Below are 23,698 nucleotides of genomic sequence, written 5' to 3'. Positions count from 1 at the left end.
TTGTTCCCCTCTATTGAATGATTACCACAACTTCTATTTCTGGTAACTAACTCATAGTATACTGCTTACGTTATATTTTATCGTTGTAACTCCTAAATGTAATGTAAGCTTCTTGATTTTTAAGTCGCCTTGAACCTAGATAGGCATAGAGAGATCTAGAAATTGAAAATTAGATTAGATATAACCTTTGAAAGTACAGTATATGGAAGTTATGCATTTACAAGTTATTGACAAACGCATAAATTGCTTTGAATATTAGCCTAATAGTATCTTTGTCAGAGTTAGCAGTTCATTTTTTTAAACTACAAACTGTAAAGTTATTTAAGTAAAACAAAAAAATTCTCTCTTCAAATCTAGTTTGCTTTTCCAAGAGCTAGATGGCTCTATGTGCCCATCATTCTAGAGTACCACAAAAGAATGAAGTGGTTGATATTGTTATGATATCCTTTTATGTAGGTTTCTAGATAACTAACATTTTCAAAAAAGCAGTCGCATATCACAGCTCTTGATGGGCAACTTAGAGAAATCATTCTGAGGTTGATTTTCAAAGAAATCTAAAAGTTAACTATCCAGAAAAGGGGTGAGTGTGAAAATTTCCCCCTGCTGAGTGGCTAAATGTAGCTGCCTACAAAATGGCTATATTTAGTCACTCAAAAAATTGACATTTTAGGAGGTGAGTTTGGTTTGGAGGAGTGCATTGTTCAGCAGTGAATTTGGATTGGGGGAGTACAATTGTGGAGATAAGTTTGGATTGAAGGAGTACATTATGCTCTGGATCGTGTTCATGGAATGTTGCTACTATTTGGGTTCTGCCATATACGGTGACTTCGATTGGCCACTGTTGGAAACAGAAAACTGGGCCAGATGGACCATTGGTCTGACCCAATATGACTGTTTTTATGTTCAGTGAATTTGGATTGGGGGAAGTACCCAAGTGGTAGAAAATTTTTAAAGAACAACTATTTGTGTACACAGAAGGCCCCAGCGAGAAGGCCGCGAAGCAGCCTGTGAATGCTGCTGGCCTGACGCTCCTATGCTGGAAGGTATTTATGGTCTGGGTCGACAGGGATCGGTTGGGAGGGAAGGATGGAGGGTCAGCAGGGGTTTGGCAATTCGACTGCGTGGCAGGGGTGGCAGCAGGTGTTCAAGGGTTCTACTGCACAAGGGATGGGAGGGAGGGAAGGATGGAAGCTAGGCAAGGGTTCTGCTGCATGAGTGATGGGAGGGAGGGAAGGATGGAAGCTGAGCAAGGGTTCTGCTACACAAGGGGATGAGAGGGATGGATGGATGGATAGAAAGATGCTGCAGAGGGAAGGCATAAGGGGATGGATGAGAGGGGAGGAAAGATGTTGTACATATGGAGGAAAGGAAAGAGGAAGAATTAGGGTGAAGGAGAGGAAGGGAGTGATGATCATGTACATGAAAAAAATAAGCCCTACCCGAAAATAAGTCCTAGTGCCTTTTTTGGGCCTCAAATGAATATAAGACAACATCTTATTTTCAGGGAAACACGGTATGTAGTGATTGGTATTTCAGTCTTTTCAAATTTACATCTGCTGTCTTTATATTTTGCACAGTACTAGGGAACATGCATCACTATTTATTTATTCAATTTTCTATACCGTTCTCCCAAGAGAGCTCAGAATGGTTTACATAAATTTATTCAGGTACACAAGCATTTTTTCCCTGTCTATCCCAGTGGGCTAACAATCTATCTAATGTATTGTACCTGGGGTAATGGGGGGATTAAGTGATTTGCCCAGGGTGGACAAGGAGCAGCTGTGGTGCTGCATTCTATGCAGAATCTGGCTTCTTAAGGTGCAGTTTCATTGTTGTCTACATATTCTATTTTTAGTTTGCAGTTACACTCTCACACAGTATAGAATAAGTATCTGTGTTCTTTGTGTGTGAAAAAAGACATGCTTTTCTTTTGGAATTGACTGTGCAGGATCGATCTGTACTAATCTGGCTTGTTTAGTTTTACAATGAGTGTATTGATGCTCTAGTGCTCACTGCAATGATTAAGATGCTGCCTTTTCCTAGGTATGACTCATGGATTATTACTAAAAATATTTTTTTTCATATAGAGGAGAGGGTGTTAAAAAATGATTGGCCCTTGGTGTCAAATATACTAGGTACATCATTGCCGGCTGGATTCGTAGTTCCAGACCCGATGCTGCAGGAATAGAATTTTTTTTTTTTTTTTTTGGGCAGGGGTGGTTTGACAATCTGTATCTTGTGCTCTGCATGTGTTGCTGAGACTTCTGGAGATGTTTGTTAAACGTAACCATTTGCTGAATGTTTTTAAAAGGTTGGGAGGAAGAGGTACTGAACCTGACTATGGTCAGAAAAGAGAGCTAGTTTCCCTGGCTAGGCTTTGAAATAAAGCCCACAGAGCCTGCTATTCTGGTGTTTGGTTGGTGTTTGCAATTGCCCCTGATGCTTCAGATCTGTTACAGCTGGAGGACTTTTTAATGTTGTTTCCACATGGTTATCAACTCAAGAGTTGGTCTCAGTATTTTATAGACCTACAACTGAAAGTCTGATATATCATTAGTGCAGCACAAGAAAGGATAGGGTGCCATTGAGGGCAAGTTGCATGGAGTGCAATTATAGCTTGTTTCAACCCTGACTGCACACAACAGGCAACTGCCTAGGGGAGGGGCAAAGGGTGGGGTCAGGGGTGGGGCCATGTGTCCTCTTTTTTAGTAATCCTATGTGATATGTAAACTGCTTTGGTTATACCACAGAAAAATGGTATATCAAATCCCTTCCCCTTCCCTAGGAGAATGAAAGAACAAGTAAAGAGTATTAGGAAAAGGACACAGGCTTCAGGAAAAAAAAAAGAAAAGAAAGAAAAACTGTGTAGAAGCAGGAATGCAGGGGCCTAAGTGAAAGGTTATGGAGAAGATTAGAAAAATGAGAAAAACAGTGACAGGAGAAGAAACAGCAGGAAGGGGTAAGATTGGAAAAAAGTGAGAAAAGAGAAACAGTAGAGACAGGCTATGGAAAGAAACACACATGGAAGAAGGGTAAATTATAAAGAAATTAGATAAAAGTAGGAAAATAATTATAATAAGAGAAGTAATGTGAGGGCAGAAAGGAAACAGAATGTCAAAAACAAGTGGAGAGAGACAATTAATAAGCTAAACTACAGCTGTGCTTGGTCAAGGGTGGGGCAACTGATATTCTTTCCTTGTCCTGCTAAAATAAGTTATTTTACTAGTAAGACAGAGAGGAACCAGAGGGAGATGTAGGAGCATGTGTTAATATGATATGAAAACTTTTTGCAATGTCCTCTTTGGCAATTTTGGTATGGAGAGGACCAATACACTTCAACTTGGTCCCAATCCATTTAATATGACCTATCCTGTGGTATTCTTCAAGGCTCAGTTTTAGGCCCCATACTTTTAATATATTTCTGGCCCCTCCAGCATTGCTAATTCAGTCTTTAGGTTTTACATTCTACATTTAGGTTGATGACATCCAGCTCCTAACTACCATTGATTCCACTTTAACTGATCTGTTCCCATTGTAGAGGAAATTGCCTTCTAACCCGTGGCAGTTATGTTTCCCTTGCTTAATTCAGCTTCTAACTCATATTCTGTGTCACATAATGGTATATCCATTGCATTTCATGATTCTGTAAAAGTTGTAGGGATAACCCTAGATAGGCACTTGACTTTTGACCAATACTTCTCTAGCCTTGTGAAAAAAATTGCAAAATATTAGCTGCATGTTTTGATCATAGTGCTCTTTGATGCTTTTGCGCTTAGATGACTGTAATCCTATACTTCAAGGTTCAAAGCTTATAATCATCATGATGTCACAGTTAGTCCAAAATATGTCTATTAAGTTACCCTATATTGCCAAAAAGTATGATCATGCCACTCTCATATCCTTTAAAATTCTTATCACCCATCAGGTTTACTATATTGGGTTGCTTTTTTTTGTTTTGTTTAGTATGTTCATACTATAGTCTCCAATTTAAACCCTTTGCTCTTTGCAGTGGAATCCTTTGATTGTTCATTCTCATCTTTATCTTCGCTTGGATTATTCTACAAACTCTTGCTTCAGTGTAATGGCTGACAGAATGTACAAGATGCAGGCTGTTTTTATATCAAATATTAAATGTGGTTAATGCTACCACCTTTCAACAAACCAAGGGACCCGACACTTTGGTTGGTTTTTTAGTTTTATGATTCAGTGTTTATTATGTATTTTTATCATGTAATTTTTACTATGTGATAGTCCTTTTCATATATCACTGTTTTCACCTATCTTCAATCATATCATATAGATTGTCATTTTATCATTTATATTTTTTTAGTTCATTAGCACACCACATGTCAAATGTTCACGTTCTTATACATTTGTTACTGTATATCCTTAGCTATTTTTATTTATATTCGTTAGGACCCCTGAAGAAGGCGTGTTCACCGAAGCATGGACCGTGTCGGGTCCCTTGGTTTGTTGAAAGGTGGTAACATTAACCACATTTAATATTTGATATAATAAACATAGCCTGCATCTTGTACATTCTGTCTGCAGTTTTTTCTTGTTTTTCATGTGCTGTTTTGCCTCCACTGCAGATCTAGTTGGATTCTTTCTTGTTTTTTGTCAGTGTAATGACCAACACTCTAGAAAAGTTTGCCTTTGAGCATCCACCTGGAAATGTTACTTAAAAAATATAAAGTTGTCTTGAAAACTTACTTTTTTGGACAAACATTTTGAGGTTAGCTGTTATACTTTTGGGCTGCGTGACTTCCAGCAATGTCTTGTTTCATAATAAACCAAGATATCATCTTATTTTTCTTAAGAGGACGGGAACCAGTGAAGAGATGAGTAAGCCTAGTCTGCAGAAGAAGAGGAAATGGCTTGGAATGGAAAGGGGGACTCTAATTGGGAAAGAAATTAGGGAGGGAGAAGTACAGCAGTTCAAGGCAAGAAGAAGTAGGGAGCAGAGAAGTCAAACTATGCTTAGGGAATAAGAAGAAAGGAGCAAATATGATAAGAAAGTGACAGGAGGAGGAAGAGATTAAGAGGGTGTTGAGAAAGAAGGGGGGATGGTCTTGGAGCAGAGAAAATGTATAGTATGGAGAAGCTAGGAAGGAAATATATACGAGGACTGGTTGGGATGGGAAAAGTGTTCTGGATGGGGCAGGTTGAACTGGAAGGGATAGCAAGGATGTGTGCAAATGGGCTGTGGAGAGAAGAGGGGGGTTGGGGAGGGAAGGGAGACTTGGACTTTGACTGCTTCCTTAGCCCCCTCTTTTGGCCTTGTGAGTCCTTCCCATGCATGCACCACCTGCTCTGTTCTTCATTTAAATACGGGTTGGCTGCTTGTAGCCATGACTCACCGTGCTGTGTTTTTATTTTTACGGAGTTGAGCAGCTGCAATTATTTTGAAAAGTTAGCTGCTATGGTCTCATCTGATAGTTATCAAGTTTATTTCCTTGTCTGTAGATTATATGCTTATAGCCATGAATACCCGTTTATTAAACTCTTTTTTGTGGAAAGCTGTCTCTCTAGGTCTTATTCCAGGGACTTGTGTTTTACTGATACCTAATCAGAGGACATGCATTAAACTAAACTAAACTAAACTAAACCTTAGGTTTGTATACCGCACCAGGATTATTCATGTAAACTCATGAATTTCCCCCTCCTTTACAAAGCCACGCTAGCGTTTTTAGCACCGGCTGCCACGGTAAGAGCTCTGGCGCTCATAGACTTCCTGTGAGCATCCGAGCTGTTACCGCTACGGCCAGCGCTAAAAATGCTAGCGCAGCTTTGTAAAGGAGGGAGTTTATGTTTACTGATTTTTATGTACTTAATGCATTGGCATAACTGTGGGCATTGTGTTAGGGATTCTATTCTTTGGTAAATTGTAAATTCAGGTGTTTATTTTCCAGCTAACTTGGGGTTCTTTGAGGATATATAAAATTGGTGTTTATTAGTGGTTTTGCTGGTTATCCTTTTTGGTTGAAGTAAATACATACATATACGAGAACGAATCAAAAATTAAAGGTGATTGTTAAAGTATGTGATAACCAGAGCTGAATTAGCAAAATGCAACACATGTACTTGTACATTGCCTGTGGGATAGTTCATCCATGCACAGTGCAGCACTTGGCCTTTAGTCATGTGGCAGCCACGAGGTCAGAAACATGGAAGAATAACCTGCAGTAGTGCACTTTCTTTGGGCAGAGGGAGTGAAACCTGTTGAAATTCACCATCGGATATTGACTCAGAATGGACATAGTACAAAGAAGCGTGGGATGAACACAGAAGATTTAGAATCAGAAAATAATATTAAATATTGAACTAGGCCAGTTACTGGGCAGACTTGCACGGTCTGGGTCTGTGTATGGCCGTTTGGTGGAGGATGGGCAGGGGAGGGCTTCAATGGGCTGGAGTAAGTCTTAACAGAGATTTCGGCAGTTGGAACCCAAGCACAGTACCGGGTAAAGCTTTGGATTCTTGCCCAGAAATAGCTAAGAAGAAAAAAAAAAAAAATTTAAATTGAATCAGGTTGGGCAGACTGGATGGACCATTCGGGTCTTTATCTGCCGTCATCTACTATGTTACTATGTTACTATGTTACCATGAATCAATGAAAGGTTTATGAGCAGGTAAAAAGGCTTAAAGTGGGAAGAACAGGTATAACTGACAAAGATTGTTCTGGTTGCCCATCAATAACGTGAACACAAGAACACCTTAACAGGGCGGATACCTTGATTAGAGAAGACTGACAGATAACGGTGTCTCAATTGGCTGTAAATTTGGATGTCAGCTATGGGTCCACATTTGCCATAATATTTGATGACTTAGGATACAGGAAAGTCTGTGCACGATAGGTTCTCAAACAGCTTACTGAACTAAGCAACAGAGTATGGAGATTGCTACCCAGTTCCTGAGAAGATCCGAGTATTCTGGAGAGAATTGTCACTGGTGATGAGACAAGGGTGCATCACTGCGACCCAGAGAGCAAAAGACAAAGCATGATGATGTAAAGGAAGTGGTGCTCACCTGGCTTCGAGAGCAGCTAAAAAACTTATTTTCTGCAGGAATGTAGAAGTTAGTTGAACAATACAACAAATGCATTGTCTTGCATGGGGACTATGTGGAAAAGTGATATGTTCAATTGCTCACAGTTTCTTTTATTAAAGTCGTTAAATGTATTTTGCCTTTACTTTTTGATTTACCCTAGTATATTTGTGTAGGTGAGGAGCTGCCAGTATAGAAAAAAGCATAAAATTAGAACCAGTGCTCACCAGTAGAAAGTGACATGGTAACCGTTACTGTGGGAATTCCCATTGTAACGGGGAAATGTTGACAGTTTTGTCTGGTATTACTGCAGCAGTGGTTGACTGTTCCATGGGAACCGCTGCCATGGTAATACTGCACCAATGGGGACTGAGGGCACCCTCCCCAGGCCTACCTTTTACGTCCGCAGTGGTCTAGTGGCTTCTTCGGGAGCAGGAAAGAACCCAACACTTTCCTGCCCCTGCCGCTGCTAGAACCGCCCGCCACTACCTGTCCAGATCCTCAAAACGGCTGCTGAGACTTCAAGAGGCAGCCTCGCGAGACTTTGCCTAAAAAATATGTAAACTACTTTGATTGTGTAAACCACACAGAAAAAGCAGTATACAAGTCTCAACCCCCATATGTTGATTGGTTCATCTGACTAGCTTACTCCTACCTACTAGAGAGGCAGAAAAGATGAGGGCTGCACTAGCAAGATGTGACCTCTCTATATGGAAGTCTCCAGATGCCCATCAAGCTTCTGGCGCAGTAAAAAATGGTTGCAAAAACTGATATAAGACTTTTTTCTCAGATACGTCCACAAATTGTGACCTTTCCAGAAGTATTCCTTCTGCTTCTCCTTTCTCCAAAACATATTCCACAGATTCTACCCATTTATTTCACTTATAGTAAGAGAAGAACCAACTATCAAATCATCCAGACTGTACCCAAACAGCCTGTGTGCACGCACACATGACCCTCAAAAACAAGAAATGAAAGAGAGATTGGGTAACAAAACAACTTGCACCAAATGCCAGCACTAACCACCAGTTTCCAGAAGACGTATAACACACAGGTTAATATAGCATGCATAACAGTGTGCATGCAGGTTTAACCCCTCCCTCCCCCCCAAAAAATAGTGGATAAAAAAGTGCCTGGATGGAAACAGGAATGATTAACAAAACAGAAAACTTATTAGGAACACATATAACAGTGGATTGTGGTTGTACAAAAAAATCTAATCAACAAGCCAATTGTTCAAAGGACCCAATATGGTCTGTTTTTCAGCGCTGAGCCTTCTTCAGGAGTCCATGTAACTTAATTTGGAAAAAAAATACAGGGCAAATGTAAGGTAAAGCAGTGCAACAGAGTGCAATATCATCAGCAATAAATAGCAAACAGAATTAGAAACAGAAGCAAGTTTGAAACTTATGCAAATAGAAGCTTCCTACAGCACATTCCAAATCATGTATCAGAGCACAAAAACCAGATCTTCTAAGGGAATGGTGAAAATCTGTTGTTTGTGAATGGAAGAACCCACGCAGAGTGTCCAAAACACAGCCCATTTCTGGTTGGAAACGATGTGTATGAAGCAAAACTCCCCCTCAGACCTGGGCAAACTGATGCCTGGATCTGTGAACCAAGGCAGAGACTATTTTGGTTCTAGTCAAATACTGTTGGAACTGATGGAGTCGTGCCATGAAGGTTGCCCTGTATGTTGCTGATTACTGTGTTTGCTGCATTAGTACTGGCCATGAACTGCACCCTGTGTTTATTCTGCACTTGCGATGATGCTCATAATCAAATCTTAGCAAAAAATAAAAAGAATCCTGGAATATGTTCCCAATACAGTCATAATTAGGGGGCGGAAACAGATGGGGAATTTTAATAGATGGATTAAAACAATATGGCCGTTAACTCATAGTGTGCCTCTCATGCTGCCAGTGTACTCATATTCAGTGCAGGCTAGGATATTATAAAAGGGGACAGCAACTCTGGAAGAAGGAGGGAGTAGAAATGAGGGTCAGGCATCTGAAGAGCAAGAAATCTGGGAAAGGATATGCAAGGAAGGGATTCCCTGGGGCATAATGGTTGAAGGAGAGGAGCTCTAAGGTAATATGCCCAGTAAGGAGAAATCCAGGGGAACTGGTGGGATAGGAGAAATGAAGGATAGGAGCTCTGAGGCAGGGCACACAAAATGGAGAATACTTAATTCACAAAGGGTGAAAGAAAGGAATCCTGATCCAGGACACATGACAGGTACTAGAGATGGAGCAGGATAGTTGAAAGAATTGAATCTGGCTGATGGAAACAAAATGATTGAGAGAAAGAAGAATGTAACTTAAAATGCCCAGTGAAGAAGAACTTCTGGAATAGGGTTCTTCATAAGGAAGAATCCTGAGCCTGAATAGCAAAAAGAGTGGGTGGCATATTGAGATCTAGAGAGAGAAGCATGTTATTTGGAATTTTGAAGATGAGAGTGTGTATATAGCTTTGGAAAGAGTGACATTCTTTTAGAGAGTGACAAGGTGACAGAATTGGTTCCCATTGCCATCCCTGTGGATAACTGTGGGAAACCATCCCCATGTCATTCTTTAAGGAGAGAGGGAAGAATCAGAGTATGAATGGGCACAACCAATGACCCTCAAGCCTTGCATTGAAGAATGCTGGGTAGAAGGACTGAAATTGAGATAAATAGTCTAAGGAATGACATGAGATGGTTCCCGTGGTTATCCACAGGGACGGGGGACAAATTCTGTCATCGTGTCATTCTCTACAGAATTTCAGGATATCTGCAAAGAATATTCATGAGAGATATCTGAATACACTGCTTCCATTGCATGAAAATTGTTCTCATACATATTCATTGTGGATATCCTGAAACCCAATTGACTAGGACTCCTCCAGAACAGGTTTGAGTACCATTGGCATAGAAATTTTGAAAGGGAAGGCAAATGATAGGGGTCCAGGGAAAGGGAATATCCTGAATCCAGCTCTGAAGGGTGAAGGGAAGTATGTATTCTATGGTGTGCTGACACACACACACACGTGCATAGTGACAGATTTATACCTCCCAGCTTCTCCTAGTCATATGATCAGCCATCTTCAAGTTAGATGAAGTGATGTTGATGTAGAAACAAGTGAATCACACAGCAGACTGGCTGTCGGTAACTGGGTGACTGCACATGTGTCTACATTCTCTACACACATACCTGCAACCTGTATATTTGCATGTCTTTATGCAGATCTGTCTGTAATATACAGGTTTTTCAACTCTCACTTTCAACATGCACTAGGGTGCAAGAAACACACCCATTGACATGAACAAATAAATACACATGATCCTGATTCATTCTTGATTTATGTGAATTACAAGCTGAAATATGAAAATAGTTGTTTGTCCTCTTACTATTATACTGTATATTATCCTTTCTAATCCCTTTTGCACATTCCCTTTTCTCCCCAGAGTTTTCCTGTAGTGAAGGAAAGGCACATGTAGCAGCAATTATTTCAGGGAACAGATGGAATGAAGAGCAGAAAGTCTGTTAATAGTAATCGAGCTGCCGCATGTTAACCTGGACAGGAGCATACCATGGTGGTCCCATGACTACACGTTCTGTTATCACCAGCTGGGCATTTCAGGGGAAATGAAAGATCCACATACACAGCACTCACCCTCTTTTTCATCTAGAGCCAAGGGTCTTACCCTCCTCACATGCTGGGAGGAGGAGGGATTTTTGCTGTTTCCTATGTCATAAAAAGGCAGATTTTTTTTGTTGTGTTTACATCCTATCAAAGGCAATACTTACTACTTTCAGGGTACAGAGAATCTGTGGTGCATCTGTTCTTGTAAATCCTTGCATTTATTGTTTTTCAGTTGTAGTATAGTGTTTTAGGAGACATTGTGAAAACTTAATCATAAGAACATAAGAATAACCTTACTGTGTCAGATTAATAGTCCATCCAGCCCATTATCCTGTCTTCACGGAGGCCAATCCAAGTCAAAAGTACCTGGCAAAAACTCAGTAGCAGTATTCCATGCTACCGATCCAGGGCAAACAGCGGCTAAGTCCATAATCTGTCTCAACAGCAGACTATGGACGTTTCCACTAAGAACTTGTCCAAATCTTTTTTTAAACTAGCTACTTTAACCTCTCTTACCACATCCTCTGGTAACGCGTTTCTGAGCTTAACTATTCTCTGAGTGAAAATAATTTCCTCCTATTAGTTTTAAAAGTATTACGCTGGAACTTTGAGTGTCCCCTAGTCTTTGTAAATCTTGATGCAGTAAAAAATCGATCCACTTGTACCCGTTCTACACCACTCAGGATTTTGTAGACTTCAATCATATCTCCCCTCAGCCATCTCTTTTCTAAGCTGAAGAGCCCTAACCTCTTTAGTCTTTCCTCATAGGAGAGGAGTTCCAACCCTTTTATCATTTTTAAGATTATTGGGAATTACTTTAGAGGGTAAATTGTCAATAGAGGATCAGGTTAACAATCTTACTAGAAGTGCTTTCTGGATTTTGAGAAAACTCAGACGTTTCAAAAGTATCTGCGACATAATCAATTTAGATTGGTAGTACAAGCATTGATCTTAAGTAAACTAGACTATTGTAACATCATCTACTTGGGAAATTCTAATAATCTTTTTAGAAGATTGCAAACAGTACAGAATTCAGCTGTTCGGTTAATTTATAAATTAAGACAATCAGACAAAATTATATCTTCTTATATAGAATTATACTGGCTTCCAATAGAGGCCAGAGTAATATACAAATTATGTTGCCTACTGTTTAAAATTCTATATGGATGGATTCCACAGTTTCCCCCTCCTATACTAACGTGTAGCAGTGGCGGTAACTGCTCAGACGCTCATAGGAATTCTATGAGCGTCAGAGCAGTTACCGCCGCTGCCGGCACTATAACCCGCGCTACGCGTTTATAAAGGAGGGAGGTATATGCATAATCTAATCTGTAGATCGTTGATTAGTCATCATTATAGTGTATGTAATACATTGGCCCTGCAGTTTCCATAATTCAAAGGGAATTATAACTAAAAGATTATTTACCAGCTTCTTTTCTTATAAGGCTGCATGAGTTTGTTCAGCATTGCCAATTCAAATTCGATCTATAACTAATTTCAATATCTTTTAATAAAGTGCTCAATCTTTTTTGTTTAAGAAACATATCCCCATTTTATGAAGCTGCATTAGGCTTTTTTATTGCCGGCCATGGCGGTAAAAGCTCTGACCCTCATAAAATTCCTATGAGCATCGGAGCTCATACCGCCATGGCCGGCGATGAAAAAGCCTAACACGGCTTCATAAAAGGAGGCCTTAATCTTAGAATTAAATAATGGAATAATGTTTTTTCTCTTCTTTGCCAATATTGTATTATATCCTAGATTTATTAATCTAGCTTCTTAATATATAATCTGCTATGAACTAATTGATGGCAATAGCGAAATATAAATGATCTAACTGTAATTATTGTCTATTTAGTTTTTAGGTCAGACATTGGGATCATTGTTTTGAAGAACCATAAAACTAGTCCAGGCTGAAATCTTAAATTAGATTTTAATTTGATTAAGATATGGTGGCATTATTTTATGATGGATGGATGGATTTGAAATCTAAATAAATTGTAATCCTGGATGAAACTGGATTTTTCCAAGTCTGTGATACCTTTAGGTGTATCAACATCGTAACAACAAAATTCAAGTTCCCCAGTTTGCCATTGTTCAAAAACTGTGGAAGTATGGGATGGTTGGTGTTGCTGTGAAGACACTTTTTTGTAAATGTTTTCTGTTTGGAAAATGTAGACATAGAAGCATATGTGAGATGAGTCTTCTCTGCCTCTGTAGAGTGCCACTTCATTACTTTGTACAATGATTTAGTGTTTTTGTTTCATGATTCATTACAACATATAGTCTTACAAGATGTTCCCTTTCAGAACAGCAAAGGATTATTGTATTAAAAGACAGAAATAAGCAGGTGTGCGGTTTCTCAGCCACACAGGAACCCAACAAGGGGATGCTTTTGTGAAGTCAAATGTATCCATCAAAGGAACATCTCTTTTTACTATATAAGGATATCATTATTAAAGCAAACCAAATTTGCTGTTAATTGGATCTATCCATGGCAGGCTTAAATATTAGGTAAACTAGGCAGTTGCTTAGGATGGCAGCTTCAGGGGGGTGGCAAAGAGTGGGTTTACTCAGAGCAAAAGAATAGATCATGATAGCTGGACAACTCAAAGCACCATCAGCATGCACTCTTATAGACAAGGAGGTGTGAGTAATTTTTGCTCCTTTTACAAAGCTGTGGTAGCGATTCTTGGTGCAGCAAATGCGATGAAGCCCAAAGGAATTGAATGGGCTTCGTCCCGCTTCCCGTGCGGGAATTGCTGCTGCAGCTTTATAAAAGGAGCCCTAAGTTAAATAGTTAAAAGTATATGCCCTCATGCATTTTTATAGGATTGTTCTGGGATGGGCGATGTTGTAATAATCATGATTGTTGACTTTAATAATGAAAATCTGTGGGGGGACCTTGCAGGGGGTGCAAGGCTGAAAGTCTGCCTATGGTGTCTAATAACCTTTAACCAGCCCTGATTCTATCAGTTTAACTGATCTCTTTGCAGGGTTTGATACCTTTTAGTTGGGTTGTGGTATGGGGACAGAAAAGCATTTAACCTTCAGTGAGTACTTTTGAACCTTCTTCAAAGCAGATGTAAAAAATATAAGCATACAAAGTACATATAGCTGTGAAGAGTTTCCATTAAAAAATATACTTGCAAGTCCCAAATCAAGAAAGTGAAGGCAGACTAGCAAGATACCACCTGGCATGCAATGTTCCCTCTAAGCTGCGTGGCTGCGCACCTCTTTTGAAGACCCCTTGCAGTAATTTAGGAATGCTGCACACCAGGAGCAGCGCTTTCCCACCTCCCTTCCACCTCCATCCTGGCTACTGCTGCTTCTCTAAATGAGCAGCAGCAGTGGCAAAACAGCTTGCCTTACTCTCCTGCAGTGCCTCACTCGCAGCATCAGTCTGATCAGAACTGGAAGAGGACGTCAGAAGGATGTGACTAGCAGTCGTGAAGACGGAGCTACGAGTGCGAACCCAGGAGAATGAGGTGGGCTGTTTTGCTGTTGCTGCACATTTAGAGAGCTGCGACATGACAAATGAGGTTTAATGTGGATAAGTGTAAGGTGATGCATGTCGGTAACAAAAATCTTATACACGAATGCAGGATGTCCGGGGCGTAACTTGGAGAGACCCCCCCCCAGGAAAGAGACTTGGGAGTGCTGGTCGACAGGTCGATGAAGCCATCCGCGCAATGCGCAGCGGTGGTGAAAAGGGCAAATAGGATGCTAGGACTGATTATGAAGGGGATCACAAACAGATCAGTGAAGGTTATCATGCCGCTGTACCGGGCCATGGTACGCCCTCAACTGGAATATTGTATCCAGCACTGATCACCGTACATGAAGAAGGACACGGTACTACTCGAAAGAGTCCAGAGAAGAGCAACTAAAATGGTTAAGGGGCTGGAGGAGTTGCCATACAGCGAGAGATTAGAGAAACTGGGCCTCTTCTCCCTTTAAAAGAGAAAACAGAGGGGACATGATCGAAACATTCAAAATACTGAAGGGAATAGACTTAGTAGATAAAGACAGGTTGTTCACCCACTCCAAGGTAGGAAGAACGAGAAGGCACTCTCTAAAGTTAAAAGGGGATCGATTCTGTACAAACGTAAGGAAGTTCTTCTTCACCCAGAGATTGGTGGAAAACTGGAACGCTCTTCCAGAGGCTGTTATAGGGGAAAACACCCTCCAGGAATTTAAGACAAAGTTAGACAAGTTCCTGTTGAACCGGAGCGTATGCAGGTAGGGCTGGTCTCAGGGCATTGGTCTTTGACCTAGGGGCCACCACGGGAGTGGACTGCTGGGCACGATGGACCACTGGTCTGACCAACCAGCAGCAATTCTTATGTTCTTAAGCAGCAGCAGCAGTTGTGGTGACCATGGAAGGGAGGAGGGGAAGGCACAGGAAGCAGTAGTTAGAGACAGGAGACAGATGTGATGAAAAGGGGAGGAGGTGAAAGAGAGGAAGACACTGGATGGAAAGGGAGAGAAGGGCAGATGCTTTACAGAAGGGGGAGAAAGAGGGCAGATACTGGATGTAAGAGGGGAGAAAAAGGTGGTGTGGGGAAGAGACAAATGGTGGGAGATGATGCAAGGAGGAAGAGAAAGAGGAGATGCTGGCTGGAAAGGAGAGAGGGGGCACAACAGATACTCTATGGAAGTGGGGGAGAGACAGAGTTTGCTAACACTGGATGGTAGACAGACAAGAGGAAGATAAGGATAGAAGGGGAGAGAGAGGGGGGTAGATGCTATATAGAAATGGGGAACACAGATTCTGGATAGAACGGAGGAGAGAGAGTGTATAGATGTTGGGAGGGGGGTACAGAGGAGGGAGATGATTGAAGGGGCGAAGCGAAAGGGGTGATGCTGGAAACCAGAGACTGATACCAACACAATTGAAAAAAATAAATAACCAGACAACAAATAAACCCTCCTTTTACAAAACTGCGATAGAGTTTTTAAGCGCAGGGAGCCACGCTGAATGCTCTGCGCTGCTCCCGACATTCATAGAATTCCTAATAGCGTTGGGAGCAGCACGGAGCATTTAGCATGGCTCCCTGCGCTAATAACCGCTATCACAGTTTAGTAAAAGAGGGGGAAAGGTAGAAAAATATATTTTTTCTAACATTTCAAATTTACAATAACTTCAATATATCCATGATAATGAAATTTCAGTAATATAACAAAAAGAAATCAAGATATCAGGAAAAAGCATCAACTTAAGACAGTCTACAATTTATCGGAAATAGGATCCAAGATACATAGAAATAATCAATAAGGAAAAAAGGCAAAATACTTTCCCTGGAGGCTTCCCCACATCATTGTTTCAGCCTGTTCACAGAAATTCCTCCCTATTGGAGATCATAAAGTCACTATAATCTCCTCTATAGCTACAAAAAAATCCAATAGCTGTTTTGGATAAAAAAAAAGTAAAAGTTGAACCTTCAAGCAATACAATACAAATAAAAGGAAACTTCAATACAAAATTGGCCCCCAAAGCATTCACTCTTGGTCTATAGGCCAAGAATGACTGGCGCCTCTTTTGTGTGTCTCTAGATAAATCAGGAAAAATCTGAATATTTGTTCCCATAAACTGCTGATTAATACTATGGAAATATAAGCGTAAAACATTATTGCGATCCAGCTCCAAAGCAAATGTTACAATTAGAGTCAGTTTCTGGGTAACCATTTCAAGAGATGATTCCAGAAAGTCAGTTAAGTTCACAATCAGACTATGAGGAAAAAATAGCCAAGGAGGCAAAAAATTTTAGGCCGTTCTTTCGATATATTAAGGGGAAACGACCAGCAAAGGAAGCATTGAGGCCGTTAGATTATCATAGAATAAAGGGAGTACTAAAGGAGGACAAAGCCATCGCTGAGAAACAACACATTTTTTGCATCTGTATTTACCGAAGAACATCTATCCAATATACCAGAAGCCGACAGGCTATTCACAGGAAATGAAGACGGGAAACTGACAGGGTCGATGGTCAGTCTAGAAGAGGTATGCAGGCAGATTGGTCCCACATGAACGTCTGCTTTGAAAAATTGCGAGCCACGGAATCGAGGGTGATATACTCATGAAGATTAAAAACTGGTTGGCGGATAGGAAACAGAGAGTTGGGGGTAAATGGACAATACTCGGACTGGAAAAGTGTCACGAGTGAAGTGCTGCAGGGTTCGGTGTTCGGGCCCGTGCTCTTCAACACATTTATAAACGACCTGGAAATTGGTTCGACGAGTAAGGTGATTAAATTTGCGGACGATACAAAGTTATTCAGAGTAGTGAGGACACAGAAGGATTGCGAAGACCTACAATGAGACATAAACACGCTCGAGAAATGGGCCGCAAAATGGCAAATGAGGTTCAACATGGATAAGTGCAAGGTGATGCATGTCGGTAACAAAAATCATATGCACGAATACGGTACTCGGGTGCGGTACTCGGAGAGAGCCCCCAGGAAAGAGACTTGAGAGTACTTGTAGACAAGTCAATGAAGCTGTCCGCACAATGCGCGGCAGCGGTGAAAAGGGCATAGACTTAGTAGAGAAAGAGAGATAGTTCACAAAAGAGAGATTGTGGAGAGAATGAGAGGGCACTCTCTAAAGTTGAAAGGAGATAGATTCCATACAAACGTAAGGAAGTTCTTCTTCACCGAGAGAATGGTAGAAATCTGGAATGCTCTTCCAGAGGCTGTTATAGGGTAAAACACCCTCAGGGATTCAAGACAAGGCTAGACAATCCAGCGGCAATTCATATGTCCTTATGTCCCCGCACCGCCTGTTTCTTTCCCAGATACATACTGAGCTTTCACAATTGGTGGAAGTGCTTCATCTGGTATCTTAAGGACCTCCTTCAAATATCATCTCACCAAATCCACTGCTATATCAAAGGGGACTTGGAAAAATTTAAGAGTCTAAAATTATTCCTTCTTTACTGATTTTCCAAATATTGGGAAGGTCTTATCTAGTTTCAAGTTTATTAGTTTTTAATATACCGACCATCAACAAATATCTGGCCGGTTAACAATAAAATTTAAAAGGTAAGAAGGATAAAAAAATAAAATAATTGGCGTTTTAAAATAAACGGTGTGAACATAAATAATATCAACAAGACAAACTTGAAAGTGAGGGTAAGAGGGAGGGAAGAAAAGGAGAAAGTGGGAATGGGATAAAACGTATAGGGTAGGGTCACTTTGTTAAAACGGTTGGTTGCTTGAAAAGGAAATAAAAAAAGAAAAGAAAAGGAAAAAAAAAAAAAAGATAGAAGTTAAGTCTAAGCACAGCCAAATGCGTCACGAAATAAAAAAGTCTTTAGGCTTATCTTAAATTTGTCTAGATGTTGTTCATCACGGAGTTGCTGTGGCAGAGAATTCCATAAAGTTGGGGCAGCTACTGCAAAATTTATTTTCCGTGTATAGTAAAAGTCTTTTATGGAGGGAATAAAGAGAAGCTTTTGATCAGTTGACCTTAGAGTAGGTGGGGAACATTGGGGGATGAGAAGTTTATCAAGAAATGAGGGCTGGTGAGAGAGTTTTATTTTGAAGGAGAGTAAGATGATTTTATAAGTGATACGGTGAGTGATGGGGAGCCAATGTGCCTCTTTTAGAAGAGGAGTGACATGATCAAATTTGGCTATTTTGTAAATGAGTTTTATTGCGGTGTTTTGTATTAATTGTAGGTGTCGGATTTCTTTTTGAGGGAGACCGTTGAGAAGCGAGTTACAATAATCTAAATGGGAGATGACTAAGGAATGGATCAGGATATTGATTGAATCGGTCTCTAGAATTGGAATTAGCGACCGAATGATACAGAGTTTGAAGAAACAGATTTTTGCGACCGAACTAATATGGTCGTGGAAAATAAGATCCCTATCAATGATGACGCCTAATAGTTTTATTTTTGTTTCCATTTGTATTGGAGTGGATTTGATAGAAAATTTTTCCCAGATTCTGTATCTCCTCCACTTTCTGCTCCAAAGTTGTTACTTTCTCCAATTGCTGAACTAAGCCTTGGGACTGAGAAGCAATTTGCTCAGAAACATTTTTCATTTCACCCTCCATTTTATCCATTCTTCTCAAAAAAGAAGAATTTAAGTCCTGTATAGCCTCCCAAAGTACCCCTAAGGTTATAACAGCTGGTTTCTTATTTTTCACACCTACAGAACTTTTAGAATGGTCTTTCCCCCCACATGCCCCACTCACAGTTTCAGCTGGATACAAAGTCTGTGGAGTGGACATCCTCTTCGACACACCTAGCTGTGGGGAAGAAAACTCTATCAGAGAGATTCCCGAACAGTGATAAAGAAGTCTGAGTTCCCCCCCGTCTTCCACGCTGATGCTCTCAATCCAATAGACTCCTTCAAGACTGCAAGGGAGCCAATCTATTCTTGGGACTTAACGAGTTCCCATTGCTGCTAGCGCAACTCACATGCACATATTGCACTTGATCAGAAGAAACAACCAACATGGGCCCAGTCGGCATTCCGTAACCCTCCAAAGTAGTTTGTTTCATCAGCGGTACTTGGCTAACCATCAGAACTCGGGCTTTCACCATTCCCTTTCTCTTGCCCATTTTCCCGGCAAATGAACAGACGTGCTCGCCACCATGGAGCTCCAGAAAAGCCAACCTCTCCAGACTCTTAGCAATACGTCATCTTGGATCTGTCAAAATAAATTTATTTTTAATTTGAGATAAAGTAGCGTGGTAGCTGTGTTAATAAATATTAATAAGAAAAATACAAAATGGAAATAAGGTGTCATCTTTTTATTGGATTAATTTTAATACCTTTTTGACTAACTTTATTTATTTATTCAATTTTCTATACCGTTCTCCCAAGGGAGCTCAGAACGGTTTACAAGCCTTTTTCCCTGTCTGTCCCAGCAAGCTCACAATCTATCTAATGTATCTGGGGCAAATGGAGGGATTAAGTGACTTGCCCAGGGTCACAAGGAGCAGCGTGGATTTGAACCCCCAATCTCAGGGTGCTGAGGCTGTAGCTTTAACCACTGTGCCACACTCTCTCACCAAAACATCCTTCCTTAGGTCAGGACAGGATGCCATAATAGCAGAATACTGTCCTGACCTGAGGAAGAAGGTTATGGCCTCTGAAAGCTAATTGAAAAATACATTTAGTGCAATAAAATGATATCATTTTCCATTTTTTGTTGTATTTGCATTTGTTAATTTGTAATGTAGTGGTTGAAATATGTCAATTTGCTATCATTATATTCAGCATTGTACAGGGGGGATACACATTACTCTCACCTCTGATGTTGGACTATATGAAGAGCCTAGCTTTTTGGGGGTTCAGTTTGATTTCTATTTCTATTTTTATATTGTGGTTACTTATTCTATACTGGGTGAAAATTTGTGTTCTGCATGTTTGAAAGAGACATGGTTTTCTGTTAGCATTGATTTAGAGAATGATGCATGGAAAAAATTTGCCCTCATCCCGCGAGCTTGGTTCCCATCCCTGCCAATCCCTGTGAGCTTGGTCCCCATCCCCACCCCATCCCCGCGAACACGGTCCCCATCCCTATTTCTGCTAACTTCCTGATCCCATCTGCAAAAGCCTCGAATAGTTATGATTTTATATTGAACTTATTTTATTAAAGTATAAAAAGAAACAATATTCTGTACAATTATTATTTTATAAACACAAATAATAGAGAGCAAGGATCAATAAAACCCTTGTCCTCTCCCTTTCACAAATATCCCCTCCATTATTAAGCCAAATTACTACAGAATGCCACATAGAAAAGTCAAGCTGACAGAATACATTAGTCACACATGGCAGGAATAGTGTTAAGGGAGTGTAACTAGGTCAACTGCCCTTTGGTCAGAGAGAGCCCTAAGCCAGCTGGAAGCTAAAAAAGCACGGCTTTTTTCCAGTTATATCTAATGCCAGCTCTAGCAGGATGTATATTTCAAATCTGATATATTCTAATCACAAAATAAAAAATAAAATTATTTTTTTAACCTTTTTGTTGTCTTGTCATTTTATTCTTCAAATCATGTTGGTCTCAAGCTCTGGTCTCTGTTTTTTTGTCTTCTCTTGACTCACTTACCAGGATTTCCTGACCATGTGACATTTCTTCTTTCTCCATGCTCAACATCCATTTTCTATCTCTGTATTGTTTCCCATGTTCAGCATCTCCCTTCTCTGTCTCCTATACGCCCCTTTCTAGTATTTCTCCTGTGCCTATCTCTTTGCCTTCATCATCTAACCATTCTGTGATCCCATCCCCATGTTCAGTATTACTCCTCTATATCCCTATGGCTCCCCCTTAAGTCCAGCATCTTCTTTCTATGTTCTTATTCTCCCCAATGTCTAGCTATCTTCTCTCTGTATCCATATACACTCCCATGTCTGATATTACCCCTCACTGAGGAACTATGGGAAAGTAAGATGAGGTATGGCAGCAGAGAATAGTGATTCTTCTGTTTATAATGGCTCATAGTTATAGAGGTGGATCATTTTCAAAAAACATAGACATCCAAAAACCGGCATAAACCAGCACTTGGATGTCTTACAGCAATAAACATTTGATAAAACATCCAGGGCACAATTTGGATGTTTTGGGCTAGACCTGTTTTTAAGACAAATAAGGGCCTAAAATGAGGATGCTAAAAATGAGGACAAATAAGGGCCTTAGCAAATGCTAAAAACTCAATTGTATGTAGATGCCTTCCTCTAATGCAGGGGTGTCAAAGTCCCTCCTCGAGGGCCGCAATCCAGTCGGGTTTTTATGAATATGCATGACATCTATGTGCATGCACTGCTTTCAATGCATATTCATTGGGGAATTCTGAAAACCCGACTGGATTGCGGCCCTCGAGGACCGACTTCGACACCTGTGCTCTAATGTTATGTGGAAGGGAGATGTTTAAAGAGGAATCTGAACTATGAATAATGCTCTTGATTCATTAACGATTGATGATATGTAATCCTACTGCAGTTTCTTGCTATTTTTAGTGGATTAAATGTGTACTGAAAGTATTGTTATACTTATATGTGTCTGGTGCAGTGGTTGGATCTACAGCCTCAGCACCCTGGGGTTGTGGGTTAAAACCCCGCACTGCTCCTTATGACCCTGGGCAAGTCACCCAGTCCTCCATAGCCTCAGGTACATTAGATAGATTGTGAACCTTGATAGGCGGTATATAAAAACCTAATAAACTTGAAACTCTTTGAATCATTGTGAATGTTTTGTGCTGTAAACTGCTTAGTTATAGGCGGTTAAGCAATTTTAGAAAGAAATAAATGGTACTCAAACTGACCAGATGACCACTGGAGGGATGAAAATATGGCCCCCAAACATTCCTCCAGTGGTCACTAACCCCCTCCCACCCACCAAATACATATCTGCATAAACAATACTTATCTGTCTCTATGGAAGCTGCAGATAATATGGCCAGTCCTAGCAGAGCTATGGGAAGTAGCCTGGTGGGCACTGCAGTGGACTGCAGAGAAGGGGACCCAGGCCCATATGCCAACCTAACTAGTACACTTCTTGTGGAAAATATGAGCCTGGAAAGACAAAAAAAGTCCACCAAAACAGTTCCACAAAAACAGAAGCAGAGCAAAAGACAAAAAACTGTGGAACAGATGATCTTGATAAAAACTTTTATTTGAACAAGGTGCAGAAAGTAACAAAATAAAATATACAATAACACAAAGAAACACAGTATATACTTTGTGGCATAGACCCAACATGGGCCCACCAAAACCCACCAGAAACCCATTGTACTGCCGTATAGGTGACACCCGCAGGCATAAGGCCTACTGGGGTGAAGGCAGGTGGGTACAGCAGATTTGGAGGAGTTTTGGAGGACTCACTGTATAATGTACAGGAGTTATGGTCAGATATTGTGTATCTGGCACCATTAATGTGAAGTTTATAGCAGTTTTCCCTAGGGTACCCTACTGTTCTGCTGGCATGTCTTTGTGGCCAGTCCATTTAAGATGCTGATGACTTGTTTTGGACGTTTTAATTTGGATGTTTGCTTTTTCGATAATGGGAAAAAATTAGACGTCTAGCTGGGACATTTTCGGAAAAAAAACCAAAACGATATCTTGCGGGTTTGAAAATGGACATTTTGTCCACCTGATTTTTGGACGGTTGTTGGACTTAGACGTCCTATCAAAAATGCCCTTCATATACGCTATGGAAACTAAGAACCATAAAAAAATTCTTTGACCCTTCATCATTCAGGTTGCTGGTACAGGCACTGATCCTATCCCTTCTTGACTACTGCAACATCATCTACCTAGGCATCCCACAAAAAACAATAAAAAAACTAAGATTAATACAAAACACCGCCGTTCGCCTAATTTTCGGACTTAGAAAAAACGACCACATCAGCCCCTACTACAAAAAGCTGCACTGGCTTCCAATAGAAGCGCGAATTCTATTCAAATTCGCTTGCACCTGTTTCAAACAAGCCTGGGGACTAGCACCTTCATACTTACAAACTCACTTCACCCTACGCAACCCCACAAGAACGACCAGAAACAAAAACATCTTTGCATACCCAAAGACCACAGGCTGCAGATACAAATCCTTCTTGGACAGAACCTTTAAGTTCCAAGCGAACAGACAGCAAACCTGGCTGAAAAACCACATAAACGAACCAAATATGACTTATAATACATTCCGCAAATCGATCAAAACCACCCTATTCGCTAAATTCATTGACTAAAACGGTCCCCTCCCCCACTAAGACCCCCCTCATGGATGTTCTAAATCTTTCAGACACTCATTATCCTTAGATCTCCAATTAATATGTAAGTTTACCATTTAGACTATTGTACGGCATCTAGACTCTTTGTTCGGTACTGTATTTAAACTTATTGTATAGTATTGTATTTAGACTTACTGTATTGTATTATATGTGGACTTATTGTATTGTATTAGCATTGTACTGTACTAAGACCTTTGTTATTCGCTGAATGTCCAGCCTTCTTACATTGTAAACCGCCTAGAAGTCGCCTGACTATGGCGGTATAGAAAAATAAAGTTAT

At 40.5% G+C, this 23,698-nt stretch overlaps 1 protein-coding gene across 3 annotated transcripts in view; it reads left to right on the top strand.

Annotated features, from left to right (window-relative positions):
- Positions 1-23,698, top strand: part of PEBP4 (phosphatidylethanolamine binding protein 4) — a 511,150-nt gene that overhangs the window by 198,167 nt on the left and 289,285 nt on the right. The window lies entirely within an intron of this gene.

This window comes from Geotrypetes seraphini, chromosome 6 (assembly GCF_902459505.1).
Source record: "Geotrypetes seraphini chromosome 6, aGeoSer1.1, whole genome shotgun sequence".
Taxonomy (NCBI): domain Eukaryota; kingdom Metazoa; phylum Chordata; class Amphibia; order Gymnophiona; family Dermophiidae; genus Geotrypetes; species Geotrypetes seraphini.
Note: the sequence above shows the minus strand (reverse complement) of the source record. Positions and strands in the feature narration are given on the sequence as shown.